Raw genomic sequence first — 26,719 nt, forward strand, 5'->3', positions numbered from 1 at the left:
TCGTCCGACCAGGCAATATGTTTCCAGTCATGAATAGTCCAATGTCGGTGTTGACGGGACAAGGTGAGGCAAGGGTACACGAGTGGGCCATCGTCTCCGAAAGCCTGTATTGATGATGTTCCGTTGAATGGTTCGCACGCTCACACTTGCTGATGGCGTTAAAATGTGCAGCAATCTGCGCAAGGGTTTCACTTCTGTCACGTTGAACGATTCTCTTCAGTCGTCGTTGGTCCTGTTCTTGCAGGATCTTTCTCGAGCCGGACCTATGTCGGAGATTTGACGTTTTATCGAATTCCCGATATTCACGGTACACTCGTGAAATGGTCGTACGGGAAAATCCTCAGTTCATCGCTGCCTCGGAGATGCTGTGTCATATCGCTCGTGCGCCGACTATAACAACACGTTCAAGCTCACTTGACAACCTGCCATTGTGGCAGCAGTAACCGATCAAACAACTGCGCTAGATGCTTTTTGTCGTATATAGGCGTTGCCGACCGCAGCGCCGTATTCTGCCTGTTTACATATCTCTGTATTTGAATACGCATGCCTGTACCAGTTTCTTTGGCGCTTCAGTGTACTTATCTACTGTTCCACTCTCCAACAGCACGTTTGAAAAATTAACACTTACATCTTCCTGTGCGATTGATTACTCTTATTTCACTTTAATGCTCATTCTTCCCTATGTAAGTGAGGCGCAATTAATTAATTTGGCATTCGGAAAAGAATTTCAGTGTTCGAAATTTCACGAAAAGTTCTCTCTGAAACGAAGAACACCTTGTTTTAATGAATGCTGTATAATTCGATTTTCATATCCGCAACATCCGCTCACCCTTTCCGTGATAATACAAAAACGACGTCCCCTTCTCCGAACTTTTTAGATGTATTCCGTCAATCCCATCTGGTAACGATCTGATACTAAGCAGCAGTGCTCTAGAAGAGGCCGGTTAAGCACAGTGCAAGCAGTTTATTTTGTGGATTTGTTACACCTACTAAATGTTGCCTTTATAAAAAGTAGTCTTTCATTATCCTTTCCTACATTTCTTTCGAATCTTTTCTATTGATATGGCTCCTAACTGAACTAATAAATATTTAGATGAAACCACCGAGCGGGATAGCGCAGTAGTCAGCACAATGGACTCACATTCGGGAGTAAGACGGTTCAAACACGCATCCGGCCATCCTGATTTAGAATTTCCGTGATTTCCTTGAATCGCTTAAGGCAAATGCCGGGATGGTTCCTTCGAAATTGTACGGTTGCTTTCCTTCTTCATCCTTCCCCGATCCCACCTTATAGTCCATCTCTAATGACCTCTTTGTCAATCGGACGTTAAACACTAATGTCCTCCTCCTCTAAATTTAAGTTATTTATCATATACCGAAAACAAAATTTCAACTTAATTCTCTTAACACTGATGTTCGTGACCTCACACTTTTTATTATTCATTGTTAATTGTCACCTTTCGCACTATATATAATCCTCGACTAAATAATTTTGTAATGTGTTTAGATCTTTTGTTGACGTCACTGGACTGTACACGGTGGAATCATCTACAAGCAATCTTAGAGGGCTGCCCAGACTGCATCATTTATGTTGATGAAGAACAGTAAAAGACCCATCATATTCCTTCGGGAAACGGCAGGTATGACCGCAGTTCCACTGGATGAGATTCCAAAATACTACTATGAACATGAGATTCCGAATATTACTATGGACTATGACGTCTCTGAAGGCGGGGTTCAGTTCGGACTATATTCCGTAGCAACACAATTTGAGTAGAAGCCGATTGTGAGGAATGGTGTCGAATTCGCTCTGGCCTTTTCTTTTGCTAGAAATGACCTACGTTTCAAACAGGCGGAACAGCATCAGAATTACACTTGGAAACAACTTCCGTAAGTACCGTCCACTGGAAAACACCTAGAAGACTGATATAACAAATACTCTCTCTAAATTTAAAGAAAAGATTTTCCACTCTGTACGTTAATTTCTGAAATTCACGGTAATATTTGAAATGTTGTAATTTAGATTCTCGCTTGATGCTAACTTCTCTCAATAACATGTTACGAAAAATGCCAAGAAGCACCATAGTTTGAATTCACGTTGAATCTTGGGTATCTCAATGACTAAAATACAGGGCTATTACAAATGATTGAAGCGATTTCATAAATTCACTGTAGCTCCATTCATTGACATATGGTCACGACACACTACAGATACGTAGAAAAACTCATAAAGTTTTGTTCGGCTGAAGCCGCACTTCAGGTTTCTGCCGCCAGAGCGCTCGAGAGCGCAGTGAGACAAAATGGCGACAGGAGCCGAGAAAGCGTATGTCAGTCAGTCATAACAGTGCAACGACACTTCTGGACGAAGATCCACCAACTGTTAACTCCATTCGGCGATGGTATGCGCAGTTTAAAGCTTCTGGATGCCTCTGTAAGGGGAAATCAACGGGTCGGCCTGCAGTGAGCGAAGAAACGGTTGAACGCGTGCGGTCAAGTTTCACGCGTAGCCCGCGGAAGTCGACGAATAAAGCAAGCAGGGAGCTAAACGTACCACAGCCGACGGTTTGGAAAATCTTACGGAAAAGGCTAAAGCAGAAGCCTTACCGTTTACAATTGCTACAAGCCCTGACACCCGATGACAAAGTCAAACGCTTTGAATTTTCGGCGCGGTTGCAACAGCTCATGGAAGAGGATGCGTTCAGTGCGAAACTAGTTTTCAGTGATAAAGCAACATTTTTTCTTAATGGTGAAGTGAACAGACACAATGTGCGAATCTGGGCGGTAGAGAATCCTCACGCATTCGTGCAGCAAATTTGCAATTCACCAAAAGTTAACGTGTTTTGTGCAATTTCACGGTTTAAAGTTTACGTTCCCTTTTTCTTCTGCGAAAAAAACGTTACAGGACACGTGTATCTGGACATGCTGGAAAATTGGCTCATGCCACAACTGGAGACCGACAGCGCTGACTTCATCTTTCAACAGGATGGTGCTCCACCGCACTTCCATCATGATGTTCGGCATTTCTTAAATAGGAGATTGGAAAACCGATGGATCGGTCGTGGTGGAGATCATGATCAGCAATTCATGTCATGGCCTCCACGCTCTCCCGACTTAACCCCATGCGATTTCTTTCTGTGGGGTTATGTGAAAGATTCAGTGTTTAAACCTCCTCTACCAAGAAACGTGCCAGAACTGCGAGCTCGTATCAACGATGCTTTCGAACTCATTGATGGGGACATGCTGCGCCGAGTGTGGGAGGAACTTGATTATCGGCTTGATGTCTGCCGAATCACTAAAGGGGCACATATCGAACATTTGTGAATGGCTAAAAAAACTTTTTGAGTTTTTGTATGTGTGTGCAAAGCATTGTGAAAATATCTCAAATAATAAAGTTATTGTAGAGCTGTGAAATCGCTTCAATCATTTGTAATAACCCTGTACAGTAGCACTGTCGATACTTTTAAAAACATCAGGAATCCACTACATCGGTATTTTAAAAAATATCATTATCGGCTCCAGAAAATTCGAAAAAGGTATCGATATATCGGCGGAAAAAATATCAACATGTTGGCCTCTAAAAACATCGGCTGCAGCTTTAAATATACTGCCGGTTTTAGAGTTGTATGTTTAAGTATAAATTTATCATTAGATATTCTGTACGTCAACAAGCTAGCAGCTCACCTATCCCTGTTAGAGCAAGAACTGAAAGGGAAGCGATGTACTTTCACACTTGGCGATAACCACGTTGCTAACAATGCTAACTGCATGTAAGTGGCACAATTTAAAAAAGATGTCCGATGGGTCCGTCGTTCGGTTTCGTCACATACCGGATTCGTCCGAAACACCTCATGTCGACTTCCTTGTTTTTTGTTTGCTGCGGACATCAGCGACCTGGCAGTTGTAGCGTCAAAGTTGTGTGATGAAGTGAAACGTTGCGGCTTCAGTTAGTAGCGCAGAGCGCCGATTGCGTCAGATTTTACCCTCACACGTCTCTGCCCACAGCAAATACCAATCTTTTTATTTAGATTTTGGTTCATCATGTTTTTGAAGAATGCCGATGTGAAGAAATAGCACACTAGTTACGTTAAAAATTGATTTTTAACCCATGGTGTGCTGTTTCTTCACATCGGAAATCTTGTTATTCCACTAACCTCCCCCCACACCCCTTTAGTGCAATCGGACTTCTTCTTTGTGCCACCTATACTTGCTTCGCACAGTGAAAGAGAAAGACTGGACGTGATGAAAGCTCAAAAAATAGTACGATTTCTTCACACAATGAAAATAAAGTTATGTTCTATTACAATTTCAAAAGAACAATTTCGAATATTTACCGAAATTCGTGAAAAAATATAATACATCAAAAAAGTTTTGCATCACCCGGGTTCCCAGAACTCCTGTAGATAGACGTTTAATGTAGATATTGCATCACAGACACTGTCCCTTTGACTGTTCAGAGATGTCAGTAAACCCGCGCAAAACCCATGTCACTAACACCATGAGCAGCGTCTATTAGACGGAGGGGGTCCGGCAGCAGATCAGTTCCAGTCATTCCACCAGGAAGGAGGTACACGGCTCGTGTTGCCTGTAGTTCAACCATGCCTAAACGATCAATATCTCAGTTCGATCGCATCCGCATTGTTACTTTGTACCAGGAAGGGCACTCAACAAGGGAGGTTTCCAGGCGTCTTGGAATGAACCAAAACGGTGTTGTTCGGACGTACAGGAGATACAGAGAGACAGGGTCGATGATAAGCCTCACTCAGGCCGCCCAAGAGCTACTACAGCGGTGAATGATAGCGAGTGATAGCTACGTACGGATTATGGTTCAGAGGAAACCTGACAGCAAGTCCACCAAGTTGAATTATGCTTTTCCTGCAGCCACGGGACGTCATGTTACGATTCAAACAGTGCGTAATAGGATGCATGATGCGCAACTTCACTCCCAACATGTTCTCTTCACCCATCAGTGTCGCATATGCCTTCAACCAGACAATTATCGGAGACGTGTTTGGAGGTAACACGGTCAGGCTGAACGGCAACCGTATCGGCAGCATATTGGCGAGGAATTCGTCTTGATGGACGACAATTCGTGCTCCTACCGCGCACATCTTGTGAATGACATCCTTCAGGGTAACGACTCTGCTCGATTAGAGTGTCCACAATGTTCTCCAAACATCAACCCTATCGAACAACAAGAGGTGAAGCCCTCTCCATGAAAAACGCGACCACACGATAACACCACCCCCACTTAATTTTGCTGTTGGCACTACACACGCTGGCAGATGATGTTCACTGGGGATTCGCCATACACATACCCTGTCATCGGATCGCCGCATTGTGTACCGTGATTCGTCACTCCACACAACGTTTTTCCACTGTTCAATCGCCCAATGTTTACGCTCCTTACACGAAGAGAGGCATCGTTTGACATTTACCGGCGTGATGTGTTGCTTATGAGCAGCCGCTCGACCATGAAATCCAAGTTTTCTCACCTCCCGCCTAACTGTCATAGTACTTGCAGTATATCCTGATGCAGTTTGGAATTCCTGTGTGGTGGTCTGGGTAGATGTCTGCCTATTACATATTACGACCCTCTTCAACTGTCAGCGGTCTCTGTCAGTCAGCCTACACGCTTTTGTGCTGTACGTGTCCTTTCACGTTTCCACTTCACTATCACATCGGAAACAGTGAACCCAGCGATGTTTAAGAGTGTGGGAATCTCGCGTACAGACGTATGACACAAGTGACATCCAATCACCTGATCACGTTCGAAGTCCGTGAGTTCCGCGGAGCGTTCCATTCTGCTCTCTCACGCTGTCTAATGACTACTGAGGTCGCTGATATTGAGCACATGGCAGTAGGTGGCAGCAAAATGGATGTATGCTTTGCAGGTGTCTGGATACTTTTGATCACAGTGTATTTCACGGAATTACCACATTTCTGTATTGTCACTCCCGGTAGTTGGTAGTTTCTTGCGTATCCCTTGCGCTGAATCCGCGCAAATGTGATGTGACTGTTCGAGCTCTGGAACATTTTGGGAAATCTCGATTCCGTTCGTACACGAGTATTGTTTGTCCAGAGCTAATACGTGGGCGATCTTTATCACGTTGGCACTTCACTGTCCCACGATTTCATAATGACAATGTCCGCTCTCATTAATGGGACCTCCTCTCGGAAGCTTGGATAACTACCTTTTGCAGCGTTGACCGCTACGAGATGTGCAGAAAGAGCATAAAGGAGGTTCTGGAAGGTACCGACAGAGATGTGGAGCTACGCCGACTCCCCGACTCCACTGCCACGGCCAGCTGCGCTACGTTTCTCGGTTGGGGATACATGGCACCAACAGTCCGATCGTGGTGGTTCTTTCGATTCTCGTCTGGATTTAAATGTGCGGAGTGTGGTGGCCATGGAAGTGCGGTAAACTCATCCTGATACTTTTCGAAACGTACACGTATACTAAGAGCTATGTGATTTGTTGCATTGTCCTGCTGGTAGATGCCATCGTGTCGCTTCGTGCATAAGCGAAAATAAACTGCATGTAGGGGTGTAGACGGTCCCCAATGACAGCTGTATACTTGTGTTGATGCATTGTGCCTTTCAGAACGACGAGGTCACACAAGCATTGAGTTCTGGCCTGGACTCTTCCAAAGACTGTTGCAGGGTGTTCGCTATCAGACACTTCACACCGCACACGCCAACGGCCGTCTGTTCGATGGGGCATAAAACGTGATTCATCTGAATAGGCCAGGTGTCAGCACTCAGTAGACCTCCATTTGCGGTACTGGTGTGCAAATTCCAGTCTTTGTCGCCGATGAATGTCGGTCAGCATGAGTGCATTAACAGGGCGCTCTTACGGAGGCCCATACGCAGCAGCGATCACTGAACGGTTGTTGAGGAGACACCGCTGCAAGCCCCTCGGTTCATCTGGGCTGTCAGTTGCTGAACAGCTGCACGTCTATTCGCCTCTACCCATCTCTGCAGCCGTCATTCATTCCTGACACATGTGGCCCGTGGTGCATCACAGTTGCCTCAGCGGCGGATTTGGATAACACCATTCTGCCATGCACGCTATACTTTTACCAAGGCGGCATGCGAACAGTTTACAAACTAGGCCATTCCTGAAATGCTTCAACCCCTGACCCAAAAGCCAATGATCCTGCCCATTTGGGCCTCAGATGAATAGCCCACTTCCGCATTACGACAACCGACTGCACTGTTTTCTACGCCCCCCAACAAGCTTTCTATATCATTCACTACTAGCACTGTTACCTACCGTCTGTATGTAGACTACTGGCCATTAAAATTGCTACACCACGAAGAAATGCAGGTGATAAACGGGTATTCCTTGGACAAATATATTATACTAGAACTGACATGTGATAGATTTTCACGCAATTTGGGTGCATAGATCCTGAGAAATCAGTACCCAGAACAACCACCTCTGGCCATAAAACGGCCTTGATACGCCTGGGCATTGAGTCAGAGTTTGGATGGCGTGTACAGGTACAGCAGCTCATGCAGCTTCAACACGATATCACAGTTCATCAAGAGTAGTGACTGGCGTATTGCGACGAGCCAGTTGCTCGGCCACCATTGACCAGATGTTTTCAGTTGGTGAGAGATCTGGAGAATGTGCTGGCCAGGGCAGCAGCCGAACATTTTCTGTATCCAGAAAGGCCCATACAGGACCTGCAGTATGCGACCGTGCATTATCCTTCCGAAATGTAGGGTTTCACAGGGATCGAATGAAGGGTAGAGCCAAGGGTGGTAACACATCTGAAATGTAACGTCCACTGTTCAAAGTGCCGTCAATGCGAACAAGAGGCGATGGACACGTGTAACCAATGGCACCCCACACCATCACGCCGGGTGATACGCCAGTAATGCGGTGACGAACACACGCTTCGAATGTGCGTGCACCGCGATGTCACCAAACACGGATACGACCATCATGATGCTGTAAACAGAACATGGATTCATCTGAAAAAATAACGTTTTGCCATTCGTGCACCGAGGTTCGTCGTTGAGTACACCATCGCAATCGCACCTGTCTGTGATGCAGCGTCAAGGGTAACCGCAGCCGTAGTCTCCGAGCTGATAGTCCATGCTGCTGAAAGCGTCGTTGAACTGTTCGTGCAGATGGTTGTTGTCACGCAAACGTCCCCATCTGTTGACTCAGGGATCGAGACGTTGCTGCACGATGCGTTACAGCCATGCGGATAAGATGCCTGTCATCTCGACTGCTAGTGATACGATGGCGTTGGAATCCAGCACGGCGTTCCGTATTACCCTCCTGAACCCACCGATTCCATAGTCTGCTAACAGTCATTGGATCTCGACCAACGCGAGCAGCAATGTCGCGATACGATAAACCGCAATCGCGATAGGCTACAATCCGACCTTTATCAAAGTCGGAAACGTCATGGTACGCAATTCTCCTCCTTGCACGATGCACCACAACAACCAGGCAACGCCGGTCAACTGCTGTTTGTGTATGAGAAATCGGTTGGAAACTTTCCTCACGTCAGCACGTTGTAGGTGTCGGCAGCGGCGCCAACCTCGTGTGAATGCTCTGAAAAGCTAATCATTTGCACAGCGTAGTCCGCTTCTCTCATTGCGAGTCTGTCAGGCGTCTGCCCGTGTGCGTAAGCACGCTCGCGCACGCTTGCGCGCGCGTGTGTGTGTGCGTGTGTGTGTGTGTTTGTGTGTGTGTGTGTGTGTGTGTTTTGAAGGAGAAAGCAGAGACTGAAGAGGGCGGAAGAGGGAGAGCAGGACAGTAAAGACGGTGGAAGTGGATGCCGATGGCTGGAAACAGGTAAAAAGCTCGGCCCAGGAGACGGCACGCGGCTGTGGTTGACCCGGCCCGCCGCCGCTCGCGTTTTTTTCCCCTTTTACTTCCGCGACGTCACCCCGGGCAGCCACGGCATGCGCCAGCCAGCTGTTGCGTGCTCGGCTCTCGGCTCTCGTGACGGCGGGCGTCACGGAAGTCGGCTGCGCATATCGAGCAGCTTCCGGCGCGCTCTGCCCGCTTCGTCAGTAATTACCGGCGGCTGCCCGCGAGGAGGCCGGCCTGCGCGGCCGTTCCCACCTGACGCATCGGCACAGGCACGCCCACTCTGGCCCACGAGACCACGCCACGCCGTCGAGCGACCACGTGCGCGAAACGAGACAGCACGCAGCCGCGCGATGGGGAGCCGCAGTTTCGATCTTAACGATTGCGAGGGCTCACAAATCCGTGGCAGCTACCTAAAAATATCAACATGTCGCTCGTGAGTCTCGTCCTCAGAGATTCTTTGGTGTCACGAGATTCCTCACATGCTGAAACTTAAGTGATATCAGGTGTTCCCCAGGGAAGCGTTCTGGGACCTCTGCTGTTCCTAAAAATGGTCCAAATGGCTCTGAGCACTACGGGACTTAACTTCTGAGGTCATCAGTCCCCTAGAACTTAGAACTACTTAAACCTAACTAACCTAAGGACATCACACACATCCATGCCCGAGGCAGGATTCGAACCTGCGACCGTAGGAGTTGCGCGGTTCCAGACTGTAGCGCCTAGAACCGCTCGGCCACCCCGGCCGGCCTCTGCTGTTCCTGATCTATATAAATGACCTGGGTGACAATCTGAGCAGTACTCTTAGGTTGTTCGCAGATGATGCTGCAATTTACCGTCTAGCAAGGTCATCCGAAGACCAGTATCAGTTGCAAAGCGATTTAGAAAAGATTGCTGTATGGTGTGGCAGGTGGCAGTTGACGCTAAATAACGAAAATGTGAGGTGATCCACATGAGTTCCAAAAGAAATCCGTTGGAATTCGATTACTCGATAAATAGTACAATTCTCAAAGCTGTCAATTCAACTAAGTACCTGGGTATTAAAATTACGAACAACTTCAGTCGGAAAGACCACATAGATAATATTGTGGGGAAGGCGAGCCAAAGATTGCGTTTCATTGGCAGGACACTTAGAAGATGCAACAAGTCCACTAGAGAGACAGCTTACACTACACTCGTTCGTCCTCTGTTAGAATATTGCTGCGCGGTGTGGGATCCTTACCAGGTGGGATTGACGGAGGACATCGAAAGGGTGCAAAAAAGGGCAGCTCGTTTTGTATTATCACGTAATAGGGGAGAGAGTGTGGCAGATATGATACGCGAGTTGGGATGGAAGTCATTAAAGCAAAGACGTTTTTCGTCGCAGCGAGATCTATTTACGAAATTTCAGTCACCAACTTTCTCTTCCGAATGCGAAACTATTTTGTTGAGCCCAACCTACATAGTTAGGAATGATCATCAAAATAAAATAAGAGAAATCAGAGCTCCAACAGAAAGGTTTAGGTGTTCGTTTTTCCCGCGCGCTGTTCGGGAGTGGAATGGTAGGGAGATAGCATGATTGTGGTTCGATGAACCCTCTGCCAAGTAGTTAAATGTGAATTGCAGAGTAATCATGTAGATGTAGATGCGTTGTCCGCCGCGTTGTACCAACACCGACTCAAAGGAAGGCCTCGGCGCTTGTTCGTGACGTCATGTCAGCTAGGCACGGCGAACGCCAGGTCTGTTGCAGGCGTACTCATAATGGTGGTGTCTCCCTCTCTGGCACAGGAAAATGTGAAACTATTGGCGGTAGTTGACCAACACACGTTGTTCTGAGAGATTTCTGCAATCCATTAATTGTCCAATTCATTACACTTCTTAACAAATAGTGTACTCCTGAACTTAAATTTCCACCTGTTTTAAGGACTGACATACAAAAACAACTTCATGGTCCAGCAGCAACAGAATTCGTTCTTCTTTACCTTATTTTTAAATCTGAGGAAGTTACGTTTGTACTGGGTTGCTTTTACAAGAAACTGTGAACATATTGGTGCTCTTGTTTAGGTACCTTGGTTGACTATGGGGTGAGGAGCACTGAATATTAATGAAATATCTTGCGATTGTACACGTTATGAAACGTCCCCTTTAAACAATTTATACACGACTGTGCTTAAACTGACACACAATATTTTGTTAGCGCAACGCAATCTGACTTTCAAAATTCCCTACAAAAGAATGGCCCTGACTAACAGTAAACTATACCTTTCACAAATCACTTACCTCACAAAAATCTTCTCTACTCAAGCTACTGCAATACAGCGAGCGCCACTACTGCCAGCTAAATAAAAGATTCAAACTACTGAAGGCACTAACTACTGATAGGGATAGTTAGCAAATGAAAGATATTAATAGAGAACAAACAATGTATTTACCTTGATACCATCATACATAAATATAGCAGTTCATGACAAATTTCAAAACTCCGCCATCTCTCTCCCCACATCCACCACTGCTGGCGGCTCACCTCCAACTGCGCAACGCTACGCGCTGTTCACATCCAGCTGCCGCTGCCCAGCACTACAATGGCAGACAACAATGCAAACTAGCCACAGACTGCACACAGCACAGCCAGTGATTTTCATACAGAGGTGGCGTTACCAATAAAAAAAACCTAAACAGCCTACTTACAACGTTGGGTGAGGGGGTGGGGACAGAAGAAGAGGCAAAAGAGAGATACTTGTTTTACCAAATAAAATTTTTTTATCTTATAAAGTTTCCCCTTTCAGTTGCAAGAGAGAAATATTTATCTTTTCTAATATGCATGTTTAAAAAAGTTTAAGCTCAGTAGTATTTTCGATGTATGAAGCTATTTTGTTTCCTGTTTACAATTCCTTTCGTTGAAAATGACTGTAATCTAATGACTGGCAACAGTTGGACATTTACACATGTAAATTAGTTCACATTTCCAGTGACGATGTCCAACGAAAATAAATAAAAGAAACGAGTTAATTGCAAGGGGGTTGCGGTAAGTTTCGATAACAAAATGGATCAAGTAAATATAGTTACTTGAATGTAGAATTTCGGAAACTTGCAAGGGGCAAAGCATCTTCTCATACTAATCTACGTTTGTTTCGACAGGATTCAATAATACAGAACTATGATCCTCGTTTGTAGCTTTACGATACTAAGAAAATCTTTCATCTAAATAAAACTGCAGAATCCAAAACAATACCAAACATTTTGTCCAAAAATAAGAGATTTGTAGTGATAAGCACGCCCAGGCGTTTCTGCCTGCAACAGGCCGGCCGAAGTGGCCGTGCGGTTAAAGGCGCTGCAGTCTGGAACCGCAAGACCGCTACGGTCGCAGGTTCGAATCCTGCCTCGGGCATGGATGTTTGTGATGTCCTTAGGTTAGTTAGGTTTAACTAGTTCTAAGTTCTAGGGGACTAATGACCGCAGCAGTTGAGTCCCATAGTGCTCAGAGCCATTTGAACCATTTTTGAGCCTGCAACAGAACTGGCGTTCGCCGTGCCTAGCTGACGTGACGTCACGAACAAGCGCCGACGCCTTCCTTTGAGTCGGTGTTGGTTATACAGATTACGCGACGTATGGCGAGCCAATTGAGCCATGGCGCTCGTTACTGGCGCGCCAGTCTCTTGGATGTTCATTATCGATCCTTCTATGCTTCTTGTCTTTGCTTGCCTTGTTGTTTTCCGCATTCGCGGGACGAATGGCAGTTGACGTTTTCTCGGGGTACCTGCTGAGACGCCACGAGGTACGAGGTGGGAAGCAACCACGTATATGTGGAGTTGGTTGTACGCGGTCTGCCGGTTCAGGATGGAGGATATGTGTTGGCTGCCTGCCTGTCTGCTCTCCTGATTTTGCTCGCCGTGCCTTGCGACCGCCTAGCTTGGGATGCTGCCTGGCGTTTACTACACGAGCCATTACCGGACGTCCAGCAGAAGTTAAGCGGCCTTGTGTTTCTTTTAAAGAAAAGGAGTAAATGTATAAGACCTTCTGTAACCAATTTTAGTGGCCTCTTAAGTGCGGCCTTAGTGTTTAGACTGCCTTTGGGGAGAGCTAATTCTTTTACATTTAAATAGTTGGGGTTCCCTGTCCTTTATAATCTTTTGGGGGTATTTTCTCTTTGGGTTCCTTCCTAGTGTTTGGTTAAATGTTTACTTGTATAGTGGGAAGTGACTCCTGGTTAAAACTCGGAGAAGGTGTTTGTGTTACTGCCGCCTCCGGCATTCGTCGTTTCAATTAAGTGTTGTCACCCCTTCGAGCGACCTGGTGTCACTCCTCGTTGATTAATGCTGGTTTATGTGTACTTAATTTTGAATTGGCCATTTGAATTAATATTTTGGAGCGCAGTATAGCACTAAGGCAACCTCATTGTGTACCACCTTGTGCCCCGGTCTAGTACCTTAATTTTCAGTGGCACGAGTTAGCTCCACTACCGGTTTTACTGATGTGCTCCCTTCAAAATCTTGTTTAAGTTTGCGCCATGTGTGTCTGGGAACACAGAGATGAGCTTTAGTGTGACTTCAGTGCTAGTCAGTTAATGGAATCTTCATTTTGGCTTGGCTTCCACTGAAGAGTTTGTGTGGAGCATAGTGTGTTTGATTTGTTATTCATTTAATTACTCTAAGTTTGTTTATTCAATGGGGAGCAAGACATTTGAAGACTGTTGGTATTAACTCCCATAGTTGCTAGGTGCTGATAATTCGTTCGAAATGGCCTACTACTTATTCAATGGCAAGGCTGTTGATCAGTTGGTTACTGTAAGTACAAATTCACGCTATTTATTTTTTGCCGAAATTGTTAAAGTGTCTGTATCGTGATTCAATCACTATCTACGTGTTTGAGCTAAATTGATATAAACCTTACATTGCCTCCTTAAAATTTGTTGCTAGCAGAAACCCTTAAGAGAACTTTGTCACTGCTAATGTTAACCTTTACTGGGAGCAATATTGCATGTAGTCAAATTTTGTCTTAAATGTGTATTTCTCTCATATAATAAACAAGTGATAAAAGAAAAAAGCAAAGGGGCCTGGTCCTTCCTATTGTGTCCGGTTTGTAACACGTATCACCGATATTACTAGAATGATTGCGAAGGATCCAAAATACCTAAACTGTTGTTCGGCAGCTATCTAGAAAGAAACAAAGTCGCTCTTTGCTCGAAGTCATCACGGGAGCGTCGAAACGTTCCATCGTCCCGTCCTCAAGAATTCCTTGGCGTCCCACACGCGCTGCGCACCGCGCCCTACAAATTACGGGACGTACTGTTCCAAAGAGCTACTAGAAAACGTCTGCTGCATCAATTTATTACAAGTCGCTAGTTAGCGATGAAATGTTCTATTGTCTGACGAATGACATCGAAAAAGTACAAAGAAGGACAGCTCGTTTTGTACTATCGCGAAATAGGGGGGATAGTGCCACAGACATGATTCGTGAATTGGAGTGGCGTCTTTGCGACGGGATCTTTTCATGAAATGTCAATCAGCAGTTTTCTCCTCCGATTGCGAAAACATTCTGTTGGCACCCACCTACATAGGGATCATCAAGATAAAATAAGAGAAATCAGGGCTCGCACAGAAAAGTTTAAGTGCTCGTTTTCCCGGCGCGCCATTCGAGATTGGAACGGTAGAGAGGCAGCTTGAAGGTGATTCATTGAACCCTCTGCCAGGCACTTTATTGTGAATAGGAGAATAATGAAGTAGGTGTAGATGTCTCTTCCTCAGAGCTTCTTTGGTGTTGCTGGATTCCTTACATGCGCTGTGCGCCATATCGTGTAAATTACGCGACGTATGGGGAACCACTATTACTACAATGATTCCGAGGGCTCCCAAATTCCAAAACACTAGTTCGGCAGCTGCCCAAAAAAAGTCAACAAGTCGCTCGTCGGTCGAAGTCAGCCCTGGAGCATTGAAACTTTCCATCGTCCGATTTCTCACACGCGTTGTGTGCCGCGCCATACAAATTACGCTACATATTGCTACGAAAACCAACTGGAAAACGTCTGCTGAATGAGTTTAATGCAGTGCTAAAATCTGCCAAAAGCTGTCTTAAAAGGAGTCGCCAGCCTCACTTTGGCCTACGAGACGGGGTGAAACATGTTCCAAAAATAATGATTAATGCTCTGTAGCTATCTATCAGCATTCAGAAACATTCAGTTATGCGATCAATGGACTGCAAAATGTTTATCCCTAACAGTCAATATATTGCCTACCACTTGCTTGCAGCAACTTGTAAGCCCCCGAGGCTTATCTAACATATAGCGTGTGTATGTGTGGTTGCCTGCCGGCCAGGGTGGCCGAGCGGTTCTATGCGCTACAGTCCGGAACCGCGCCACCGCTACGGTCGAAGGTTCGAATCCTGCCTCGGGCATGGATGTGTGTGATGTCCTTAGGTTAGTTAGGTTTAAGTAGTTCTAAGTTCTAGGGGACTGATGAGCTCAGAAGTTAAGTCCCATAGTGTTCAGAGCCATTTTTGTGGTTGCCTAATGTTTTCTCCGCTGTGGAATTTTCTCGCTTGCAAACTACTACACTGACAGTGCCACTGACAACCGACACCTACGGATCTCCATAAAATGAAGTATCGTGTTGTTGTTTTACTTCACTTCAATGTAGCACATCAAACCAGTTATCCCTATCAGGATGTTACTGGAATGGATCACAACTTGATAACGTAACACTCAGAAAACGTGTGAAGAGCAAAAAATTGTGTAAATGTGAAGTACACAATGTTGGATTCCACCCTACATATAATTTCGAGACTGGCAGAACCTATGTTTGACTTCCTATCGACTGCAATCCCCATTATTAGACGGACACAAGTTCGTTGATACTGATGAGCAGTGAAAAACAGAAGACATACACCCTGATTGGCACTTTAAAAAAATCAGTGGGCAAGCAAACGGAACTCAATAAATCTGCTCCAGGAGTTTCCCTATCCGCCGAACCACAGTGCACAGATCACCCACTGAGGTACGGACGGCAGTTTTACTGCACTGACGATCTGCTCGTTGTGCCATTGGCGACAGTGCAGACGATATACATGGCGTACCTGCAATTCTCTGTCTACACTGTGGACGCAATATACCATTCCCTAAATCCTAGGTCTAAATGACCTCAGCACAAGATAGAAAATGAGCCAATACAGCTGTCTACTCGCCAGCCAGGAATAGAAATTCGTCCGTAGTGTTCTCCGCTACAGAAGCATTTTAATGTGTGCCAGACTCCACAGAGAGGAAAAGAATCGTCTCTTGAATAAACAGAATAACAACTCTGTTCACAGAGAAACGATTTTATGCCCTGCTTGTGTGACAGGTGACAGTTCTCAAAATCTAGGTGCCATATTATCTGCTGTGGCTCTCGGCAGCCAAGTCTCTAGTTTGATCCCTGGCGAGAAGTGTCTTTGACTCCCTTAGGTAAATGCCTCTTCACGCCATACCCAGCTGGACACGTGGCCTCTACATTTGTGCTCAGGCAACAAGTCCCAGCGGCTGTTACAAAAACATTATTGCCCACTATATGGGTCATGAATCTGACAGCAAATCACCTGAAGCTCATACTCTTTTCAGAAGGTTTTCTAAAAATTTCCATTTCCCCCCCTACATCCTTAGCGAGCTGTATCTGCTTCTCAGTGGGAAGCGTACCTCAGCCCTTCCCGTGAAAAGATTCCTCAGGGATCTGCTTACGACCATCGTTAGAGAAGCGAAGTGTTCCTGATGATTGGAAAAAAGCGCAACTTCGTTTCCAAGAATGGTCGTCCAGCAGACGCACAATACTGCAGGCCTGCATCTCTGACGTCGGTCTATTGTAGAATTCTGGAACATATTTTATACTTTTCTAAGCAAAATTGCACTGAAATACTAAATGAGCTAAGTCCACCAAACAAATTTTGTAATACACTCCTGGAAATGGAAAAAAGAACACATTGACACCGGTGTGTCAGACCCACCATACTTGCTCCGGACACTGCGAAAGGGCTGTACAAGCAATGATCACACGCACGGCACAGCGGACACACCAGGAACCGCGGTGTTGGCCGTCGAATGGCGCTAGCTGCGCAGCATTTGTGCACCGCCGCCGTCAGTGTCAGCCAGTTTGCCGTGGCATACGGAGCTCCATCGCAGCCTTTAACACTGGTAGCATGCCGCGACAGCGTGGACGTGAACCGTATGTGCAGTTGACGGACTTTGAGCGAGGGCGTATAGTGGGCATGCGGGAGGCCGGGTGGACGTACCGCCGAATTGCTCAACACGTGGGGCGTGAGGTCTCCACAGTACATCGATGTTGTCGCCAGTGGTCGGCGGAAGGTGCACGTGCCCGTCGACCTGGGACTGGACCGCAGCGACGCACGGATGCACGCCAAGACCGTAGGATCCTACGCAGTGCCGTAGGGGACCGCACCGCCACTTCCCAGCAAATTAGGGACACTGTTGCTCCTGGGGTATCGGCGAGGACCATTCGCAACCGTCTCCATGAAGCTGGGCTACGGTCCCGCACACCGTTAGGCCGTCTTCCGCTCACGCCCCAACATCGTGCAGCCCGCCTCCAGTGGTGTCGCGAGAGGCGTGAATGGAGGGACGAATGGAGACGTGTCGTCTTCAGCGATGAGAGTCGCTTCTGCCTTGGTGCCAATGATGGTCGTATGCGTGTTTGGCGCCGTGCAGGTGAGCGCCACAATCAGGACTGCATACGACCGAGGCACACAGGGCCAACACCCGGCATCATGGTGTGGGGAGCGATCTCCTACACTGGCCGTACACCACTGGTGATCGTCGAGGGGACACTGAATAGTGCACGGTACATCCAAACCGTCATCGAACCCATCGTTCTACCATTCCTACACCGGCAAGGGAACTTGCTGTTCCAACAGGACAATGCACGTCCGCATGTATCCCGTGCCACCCAATGTGCTCTAGAAGGTGTAAGTCAACTACCCTGGCCAGCAAGATCTCCGGATCTGTCCCCCATTGAGCATGTTTGGGACTGGATGAAGCGTCGTCTCACGCGGTCTGTACGTCCAGCACGAACGCTGGTCCAACTGAGGCGCCAGGTGGAAATGACATGGCAAGCCGTTCCACAGGACTACATCCAGCATCTCTACGATCGTCTCCATGGGAGAATAGCAGCCTGCATTGCTGCGAAAGGTGGATATACACTGTACTAGTGCCGACATTGTGCATGCTCTGTTGCCTGTGTCTATGTGCCTGTGGTTCTGTCAGTGTGATCATGTGATGTATCTGACCCCAGGAATGTGTCAATAAAGTTTCCCCTTCCTGGGACAATGAATTCACGGTGTTCTTATTTCAATTTCCAGGAGTGTATTTCGACCTCCAGTAATCATTTTGCTACTTAGTGTTGGCAAAATTCACTGTAAACCTGTTTGTGCACCTTTTGAGATCTCTTCTCTTCTCTGTAGACAATCTATTTCCACCATTGACCTCACTGAATGTGATCGTTTTGAAGTCTTCACTTCATCAAGCTTTTTTCAGTATTCTTATCATTTCCTACCCCGTTATTTCACCAATTATGTTTTTATCTGCATTACCCCATCTTTGTGATTTTAATCCATCAGGCAGAACGTATGTTAACGTTATTGTCATAATGAACATATCATCTGCTTGCTGAAAATCCGTAAAATAACCTCTTTCATCTAAATTTCAAACTGCTGCTTATTGAGAGCTGTTCGTATGGTCTTCATTACATCATCAGGAACGAAATCCTTTCTCACTTTTGCTTGTTTTTAAAATTACGAATTACTCATATTGTTTCCATTATCGATTGTACGGCCAGTGAAGACACTTGAGGCTACAAAACGGCAGGAGCAAGCGTAAGTGTATAATATCTAAGTCCAGTATAGCCAGTTCGTGTTATGCATTCTGCAATTATCACATTTAGCATTAAGAAGTCACAGAAGTTAACTCTCAATCCATCTACTGACCTTTGTAGCACCTACATCAGTGCCAGTTGGAGATAGCTGTTTTAGTACGTAAAAGCTCTGTTCACATACCACCTAACCAAATAGAAAACACAGTTATTGCAAAACTGGCGCTTAGCCGCCTTGGCATGGTATCCCTTCAATTGCTATGGCTATCCTAACAAAATGTTCAAATGTGTGTGAAATCTTGTGAGACTTACCTGCTAAGGTCATCAGTCCCTAAGCTTACACACTACTTAACCTAAATTATCCTAAGGACAAACACACCCATGCCCGAGAGAGGTCTCGAACCTCCGCCGGGACCAGCCGCACAGTCCATGACTGCAGCGCCTAGACCACTCGGCTAATCCCGCGCAGCTTATCCTAACACAACGCGTAGAAGTAGACTTGTAAAACTACCCTAGGCTGTCATAAGTAAGCATAGATCGCTTTGCCTGCGTATGAGGTAAGTGTTTTATAGATGCCCCTACAAGCTAGAAGAGGTGAATTGTCTGCAAAATGAGTGAGGATATATGAAGAGCAACATAAGCCACGTCACATTTTTGTTCTACGTAGTTATCCTCGTGTCTCGTACTTAGAAGTAAACAGTATTTATAGCAAAATTGAAACAGTCAGTGTTTAATTCTGCTTGTATTCGGATTGATTTATAGCAAGAAAGAGAAAGACGAGATAGCAAAAATAATAAAAAAATGCAGAATTATTGTACACTGCTATGCTTCAACATTTTGTGTCGAACTAATATAAAACATGTTTCTGTTATTCATATACAACTTCACACTTGCAGATAATAACAGGAAACTCTTGCCCTTGATCGTGATGAACGTTATATTGAGTTCAAAATAACAGCAATAATTGTGTACATTTTTATATTTTTGCACGTAAACTGTACTTGCATCAAAGGTAACTGCTTTGATTACGTAAAAGTGCAGAAGTTACGGGATCAACTAATGTGTATCACTTGTAAAATGCAATTTATATTTTGCTGTTGTTGTTGTTGTTGTTGTGGTCTTCAGTCCTGAGACTGGTTTGATGCAGCTCTCCATGCTACTCTATCCTGTGCAAGCTTCTTCATCTCCCAGTACCCACTGCAACCTACATCCTTCTGAATCTGCTTAGTGTATTGATCTCTTGGTCTCCCTCTACGATTTTTACCCTCCACGCTGCCCTCCAATGCTAAATTTGTGATCCCTTGATGCCTCAAAATATGTCCTACCAACCGATCCCTTCTTCTAGTCAAGTTGTGCCACAAACTTCTCTTCTCCCCAATCCTATTCAATACCTCCTCATTAGTTACGTGATCTACCCACCTTATCTTCAGCATTCTTCTGTAGCACCACATTTCGAAAGCTTCTATTCTCTTCTTGTCCAAGCTGGTTATCGTCCATGTTTCACTTCCATACATGGCTACACTCCAAACAAATACTTTCAGAAATAACTTCCTGACACTTAAATCTATACTCGATGTTAACAAATTTCTCTTCTTCAGAAACGATTTCTTTGCCATTGCCAGTCTACATTTTATATCCTCTCTACTTCGACCATCATCAGTTATTTTGCTCCCTAAATAGCAAAACTCCTTTACTACTTTAAGTGTCTCATTTCCTAATCTAATCCCCTCAGCATCACCCGATTTAATTTGACTACATTCCATTATCCTCGTTTTGCTTTTGTTGATGTTCATCTTATATCCTCCTTTCAAGACACTGTCCATTCCGTTCAACTGCTCTTCCAAGTCCTTTGCTGTCTCTGACAGAATTACCATATCATCGGCGAACCTCAAAGTTTTTACTTCTTCTCCATGAATTTTAATGCCTACTCCGAATTTTTCTTTTGTTTCCTTTACTGCTTGCTCACTAACACTGAATGACGTACGATTGTAATTATGTGTAGAATAGCCAAACAAAGAACAAGGAGAAGTCGTCGTCTCCCGGTTTCTTTTTCACATATTCACCAATTCCACAGATACTCCTACCGATTTCTCTGTTATAAATGATGACTAACTGAAAACTCCAGCTGCCGACAGGTGTTGTTGATATACTTCGATGTGGATAGCTGAAAATCTGTGTCCCGACCGGGACTCGAACCCGGGATCTCCTGCTTACATGGCAGACGCTCTATCCATCTTCTTTTTTTTTTTAAGTTGGGAATGTGAGTCCCACGGGAAGCGTGCAAGGGATAAGTCGTTGATGATCGATTAACTCAGTTTTTTTTATTACAGAGGGTACGTAACCCTCTGACCGAAATTCAGATGAATAGCGCGACTGCAGGGACTTATCCCTTGCACACTTCCCGTGGGACTCACATTCCCAACTGTCCACAATTCTACACATGTATTGTACCTTATAGACATTTGCCCACCCACTCATTACACGGTCATCAGCAGTAACTGTTCTTCCAAGAACAAGTTACTGTCTTCGTATATATAGTTAAAGGCTACCCAGCCATTGACCTTCGCCTGTGCGAATGCGCACAGGTTGCCCAAACTCGTACGGGAATCGCCAAAGCGTGCGCGAGTAATGAGTGGGTGGGCAAATGTCTATAAGGTACAATACATACGTAGAATTGTGGACAGTTGGGAATGTGAGTCTCACGGGAAGCGTGCAAGGGATAAGTCCCTGCAGTCGCGCTGTTCATCTGTGTCGTCGGTGGCTCAGATGGATAGAGCGTCTGCCATGTAAGCAGGAGATCCCGGGTTCGAGTCCCGGTCGGGGCACACATTTTCAGCTGTCCACATCGAGGTATATCAATAACACCTGTCGGCAGCTGAGGTTTTCAGTTAGTCATCATTTATTCCAGGGAAAAAGCTCCACGGTCATCAACAGTAACTGTTCTTTCGAGAACAAGTTACTGTCTTCGTATATATAGATTTCTATGTTGTTTGTGCACCGAACCGGAGTTTTGGTTGAGCGCAACGCTATTCGGAAGACGATCCGCCGATCAGTTCTGCACACCATCAGCGTGACGAGGGAAAGAGGGGGGGGGGGGGAGGGGGGCTGGACAGTGCGGTGCGGTGCTCCAGCAGGTGGCCTGGGACCACTTTTGCGTCCCAGAAATGCGACCTCGCAAGCGGCGACCTAATTCGATGCGAAGGCCGCGCCCGATGATAAATTATTTACGCCGGAGAAAATACTGTGGTATCCGTCGGTTGCTATCTACCGTGCTCTGAATGATTTATTGTCCGGAATACCTGCCGCGCCGAATTTATTGTATTGTAGCGGCGTTTTGCTCGGCGTTCGCAGACACCCGCCTATTCCTCCAACTTTCCTCCCACACGCGCTCGGCGACGAGAGGCTTGTGCTGGCTCGTTTGGAGATAGTATAACTAGGAGAAGAAACGCAAGTTATGGACTAACGGACGGTAACTTTACGAATCTATATCTACAGCTTTGTTCGTGTAGTGAAAGATTAAGGAATGCTAATTTCTTTAGATTTTGCTTCTGTTACGTGCTGACAGAGCAGGTTGAACACACGTGATAAAAGTGCACGTGTTTCGTCTGAGAATTGTTCCGTTATTCCGTGTTGCACGTTTTGGATATTATAGATTACAGGCGTTTACACTATTGTAAAGATATTTTCACAGAAGCAAGGTAACATACCGAATAAATGATAATTACGTTTTTTCTCTATAACGAACTGCCGTAGACCGTGTGTCTCTCACAACAAAATACTCAGAAGGTATCACTGAAAAACCTCTGGAGTTCTGATCCTCGCTGTAGTTTGTCACACAACGAAAAAAGATAATTTTAAATTCTGTTGTAATTAACTTCATGCTTGCCCGCAGTTCAGTACGTTTACTTTCCTATGTGTCAAAAAGTTAACAACGTCTTGAATTTTCTCCTATTGTTATTGTAATTTACTTTTTACTTTAAATAATATCTGCATATTATGAATCTGTGAATTGAAGACTATCATGTGACAAGGTGAAGAAACGAAATGAAGCATAGTGAGTGTTAAATGTTACTAGGGGACTGTTGTGTGATAGGGTAATTGTTAGACTAGCGATCACTGATTTGAAATTTAAGACATTTTGTTGTGCTTGGGTGACATTAAAAGTGTAAAACCAGTGCTGTATACTGTTTCATTGTGTAATGGTACTTGAATTACGTAACCATTACGGCACCTCAACTCAACCTCTCCATACCAGCAATATTCTACTGTGTTTCTGTAAAGTAGTTGACATATTTTTGAGACAACATTCAGATTTGATTTCATTAATGTAGAAGTACTTTGATACATCGATATGTTTATGTTGCAATGATATTATTCTTATGTGTATTCTTTATTTTGTCACTATGATATTTGAGGTACTTGTAACTCTTGATTTTTGGGGCGCGTAAGCAGTTAGTTGTTAGAGAGTCGGACCTTGAGAAGGTCAAGTTTGGACGTCATGTTGGTAAGACGCATATTGTAGTCAGCTTATAAAATGTGAACTTTAACAGTGAGGAAGATGTTTTCAAGTAGGTTTTGTATTGTGAAGTGATGTTATGTGTGTTACGCGATAAAGCAATAAAAAGGAAGTGTAACTTAAATTCGGAGTGCTGATTATTTTTTACATCACCATTGTGCTAACTTTCAAAGGTTTAATCTTCAAGAATGGTTTGTGAAACACATCTATAAAACTTTTGAATATAGCAGAATAAAGCCTAGGCCTCCTTGCATCCGAGCTTGGAATCATCACCACCTAGATTTTCGACGATTGACCCATGATTTTACAACGAGACCAGCGTGGGAAACACGAAAAGATGAGCGCCTAGTTTGTTGATTATTACGTGAAATGACTTTATTAACTGTGCTCTAATGACACCTGCCACATAATAACTTTGTTGTTGCCCGAAAATGCAGTATTTAGCAGTGTGAGCAACACCACAATCATTATTAAATTTTGACCTTTGTTGTGGTAGGATTGTTAGAATTGTCAACCCATTAGCAGCTGAGAGTCGTTCAACTGTTAAACCGTCTTATTTATGATTCATACGCCACGTAGCTCTGAATACTGAGGCCGGAATCTGCCAAAGTGTTTTCAGTGGACGTTTATCAATGTGATGGAAAGGTAAACGTATGTAGAAAGGTATCTTTTGTGTGTGTGTCGTTTTTAATCCAGTTCTTTATCATTTGTTAGTTTCTTTTATGGTTATTAGGAGTGTATTGTTACAGACTGTTGCGTGTTTATTTACTACGTTTCTGCATTCAGTTAGAACGCTTTTTACATAAGAGTTATCTTCTGGCGTTTATTTACTGTGAAGATTATTCCTGTGTTTCAGAAAGTGAAGATCCGTTTCAGTATTTGCTTGGTGATGGTTCTCTTTTGTTAAACTTTTTGCTTTAATATGTCGTGAGTACCTTGTTTTATAGACAAAATACGTTGATACGAGGTAGAATATACATATTTTTGTATTTTAAAATAATTTTTATTCAGTTTGGAAACGTTCCTTGTGAGCAGTATAATTCCGCGGAAGCTTCTGTTTTTCAGAAATGCCCTTACTTCCGGGTCATACAGCCGGCCGAAGTGGCCGTGCGGTTAAAGGTGCTGCAGTCTGGAACCGCAAGACCGCTACGGTCGCAGGTTCGAATCCTGCCTCGGGCATGGATGTTTGTGATGTCCTTAGGTTAGTTAGGTTTAACTAGTTCTAAGTTCTAGGGGACTAATAACCTCAGCAGTTGAGTCCCATAGTGCTCAGAGCCATTTATTTGAACCGGGTCATACGATTCTCGCGCATTCCTCTAACAATTTTACCTTCTGTATCTTTTCATCTCGGTTGCCTTCTACCCTCATCGCCCCCCCCCCCCCCTGCACCCCCGCCCCCCTTACGCGTCGATGGCCAATGAAATGGCAGTCTGATCCGTGGAAAACATCACTTCAGGCATGGTGCCTGGGTTCCTTCGCTCGCGACGAGAAATTACATAAGATATTAATCCGGGGTTCCTGCGCGCTGTGGTGAATACTTCACGAACTGCCGAGCTTTTTCTTCTGTTCCTCCTCCCCCTCCCCCACTCTTCCTCCTCTCCACCGCCTCCTTTCGGCGCTCGTTGAGAAGTAATCGCCCGCTGCAGCGAGGCCTCGTTCGCATCGAGAAGCGTCTCCCAGCTCCCTGTTCTTTTCCTCAGAGATATTGCTTATTTTAAGCGGGGATGAAACGTAACAGCGCTACGACTGACACTTCAACGCAAAGCCCTGCATGCGGCACTGGCGGCATTCGAAGTAAGCGCCGAAATAACTTCCGCCAATTTGTCTGTAATTGTGTACTGCTTTGTGTATGTCCTCGAGCACTTGGCAACCTTCCATCACCTGTCAGTTCTGTGCGAACTGAATGTCGTACTCGCTGCCTGAAATTGAACTGTGCAAAGCAGAAAAAATAACTCGTGTCAAACAAAGCTTGCTTCTTGCTTTATTGACACGCGACATCTTACAATAGCGGATTTCCGAAAAGAGTAAGACAATGCAGTATTTCGCTGACTAAAAACGAAGGTACAATCACACGCACTGTCTATCCAGTTATGTGAATGATTCGACGAATCTGTGTTACCATGCGACTAGGCTGAAAAAAATTTGACTTTCAGTATTCCATATAATCATTGACCGAATAGAAAAATTTAATCTACTCATCAAGAAGTACAATTTTATGATAAAGGTTTAACACAGTAGGAGAAGTATTAGAGACAGAAACTATTTGTATATCTAATGGTAGCATAACTAACAGCCATCAAATACGAAGTGTATATTCATCCAATATACACTGAAGTGGCATGCATATTCAAATACAGAGATATGTGAACAGGCAGAATACGGCACAGTGGTCGGCAATGCCTATATAAGACAAGTGTCTGGCACAGTTGCTAGATCGGTTTCTGCTGCTACACAGAGAGGTAATCAAGATTTTAGTGAGTTTCAACGTGGCGTTATAGTCGCCTTGCGAACGACGGGATACAGCATCGCCGAGATAGCGATGAAGTGGGTTTTTTTCCGTACGACCATTTCACGGCCGAACCCTGACAATTGCTGCAGATTTCAATGCTGGGTCATCACCAAGTGTCAGCGTGCAAACCATTGAACATCATCGATATGGGCTTTCCGAGCCTAAGGCCCCTCGCGTACCCTTGACATATTGCTTTACGCCTCGCCTAGGCCCGTCAACACTGACATTGGACTGTTGATAACTGGAAATACGTTGCCTGGTCGGACGAGTCTCCTTTCAAACTGTATCGATCGGATGGACGTGTACGGGTATGGAGACAACCTCGTGAATCCATGGACCCTCTATGTCAGTAGGGGACCGTTCAAGCTGGTGGATGCTCTTGAATGATGTGGGGCTTGTGCAGCTGGAGTGATATTGGGCCCCTGATACGTATAGGTACGACTGTGGCAGGTGACACGTACGTAAGCATCCTGTCTGATCACCTGCAGCCATTCAGGTCCATTGTGCATTCAGATGGACTTGGGCAATTCCAACAGGACAATTCGACACCCACACGTGCAGAATTGCTACACAGTGGACGCAGAAACATTGTGTGTCCAAACACTTCCGCTGGCTACCAAACTCTACAGACATGAACATTATTGAGCACATGTGGGATGGCTTGCAACGTGCTGTTCAGAAGAGATCTCCTTCTTGCTCTTACGGATTCATACACAGCCCTGCAGGATTCATGGTGTCATTTCCCTTCAGCACTACTTCAGACATTGTATTGCATGTTAACCGGGGGCCTAGAAATGACGGAGAGGCTCTGTCCCCGCCGCAGCCGCAGTGGTCCACAACCCCACGACGACTACCCCACACCTAACCCAGGGTTATTGTGCGGTTCGGCCCCCGGTGGACCCCCCCCCCCCCCCCCCCCCAGGGAACGTCTCACACCAGACCAGCAGACGTTTGAGTGGTAGAGCAATGGTGGTACGCGTACGTGGAGATGTTGTTTGCGCAGCAATTGCCGACATAGTGTAGCTGAGGCGGAATAAGGGGAACCA

The 26,719-nt window shown here is 45.3% G+C and overlaps 1 protein-coding gene and 1 non-coding gene across 2 annotated transcripts in view; one reads left to right on the plus strand and one right to left on the minus strand.

The window, feature by feature from the left end:
• Nucleotides 1-26,719, minus strand: part of LOC124548326 (heparan sulfate glucosamine 3-O-sulfotransferase 5-like) — a 143,359-nt gene that overhangs the window by 51,675 nt on the left and 64,965 nt on the right. The window lies entirely within an intron of this gene.
• Trnat-ugu lies at nucleotides 21,399-21,473 on the plus strand. Its single transcript has one exon. It is a non-coding gene; the product is annotated as a tRNA-Thr (tRNA).

The sequence above is a fragment of the Schistocerca americana genome, chromosome 1 (genome assembly GCF_021461395.2).
Source record: "Schistocerca americana isolate TAMUIC-IGC-003095 chromosome 1, iqSchAmer2.1, whole genome shotgun sequence".
Lineage (NCBI taxonomy): Eukaryota > Metazoa > Arthropoda > Insecta > Orthoptera > Acrididae > Schistocerca > Schistocerca americana.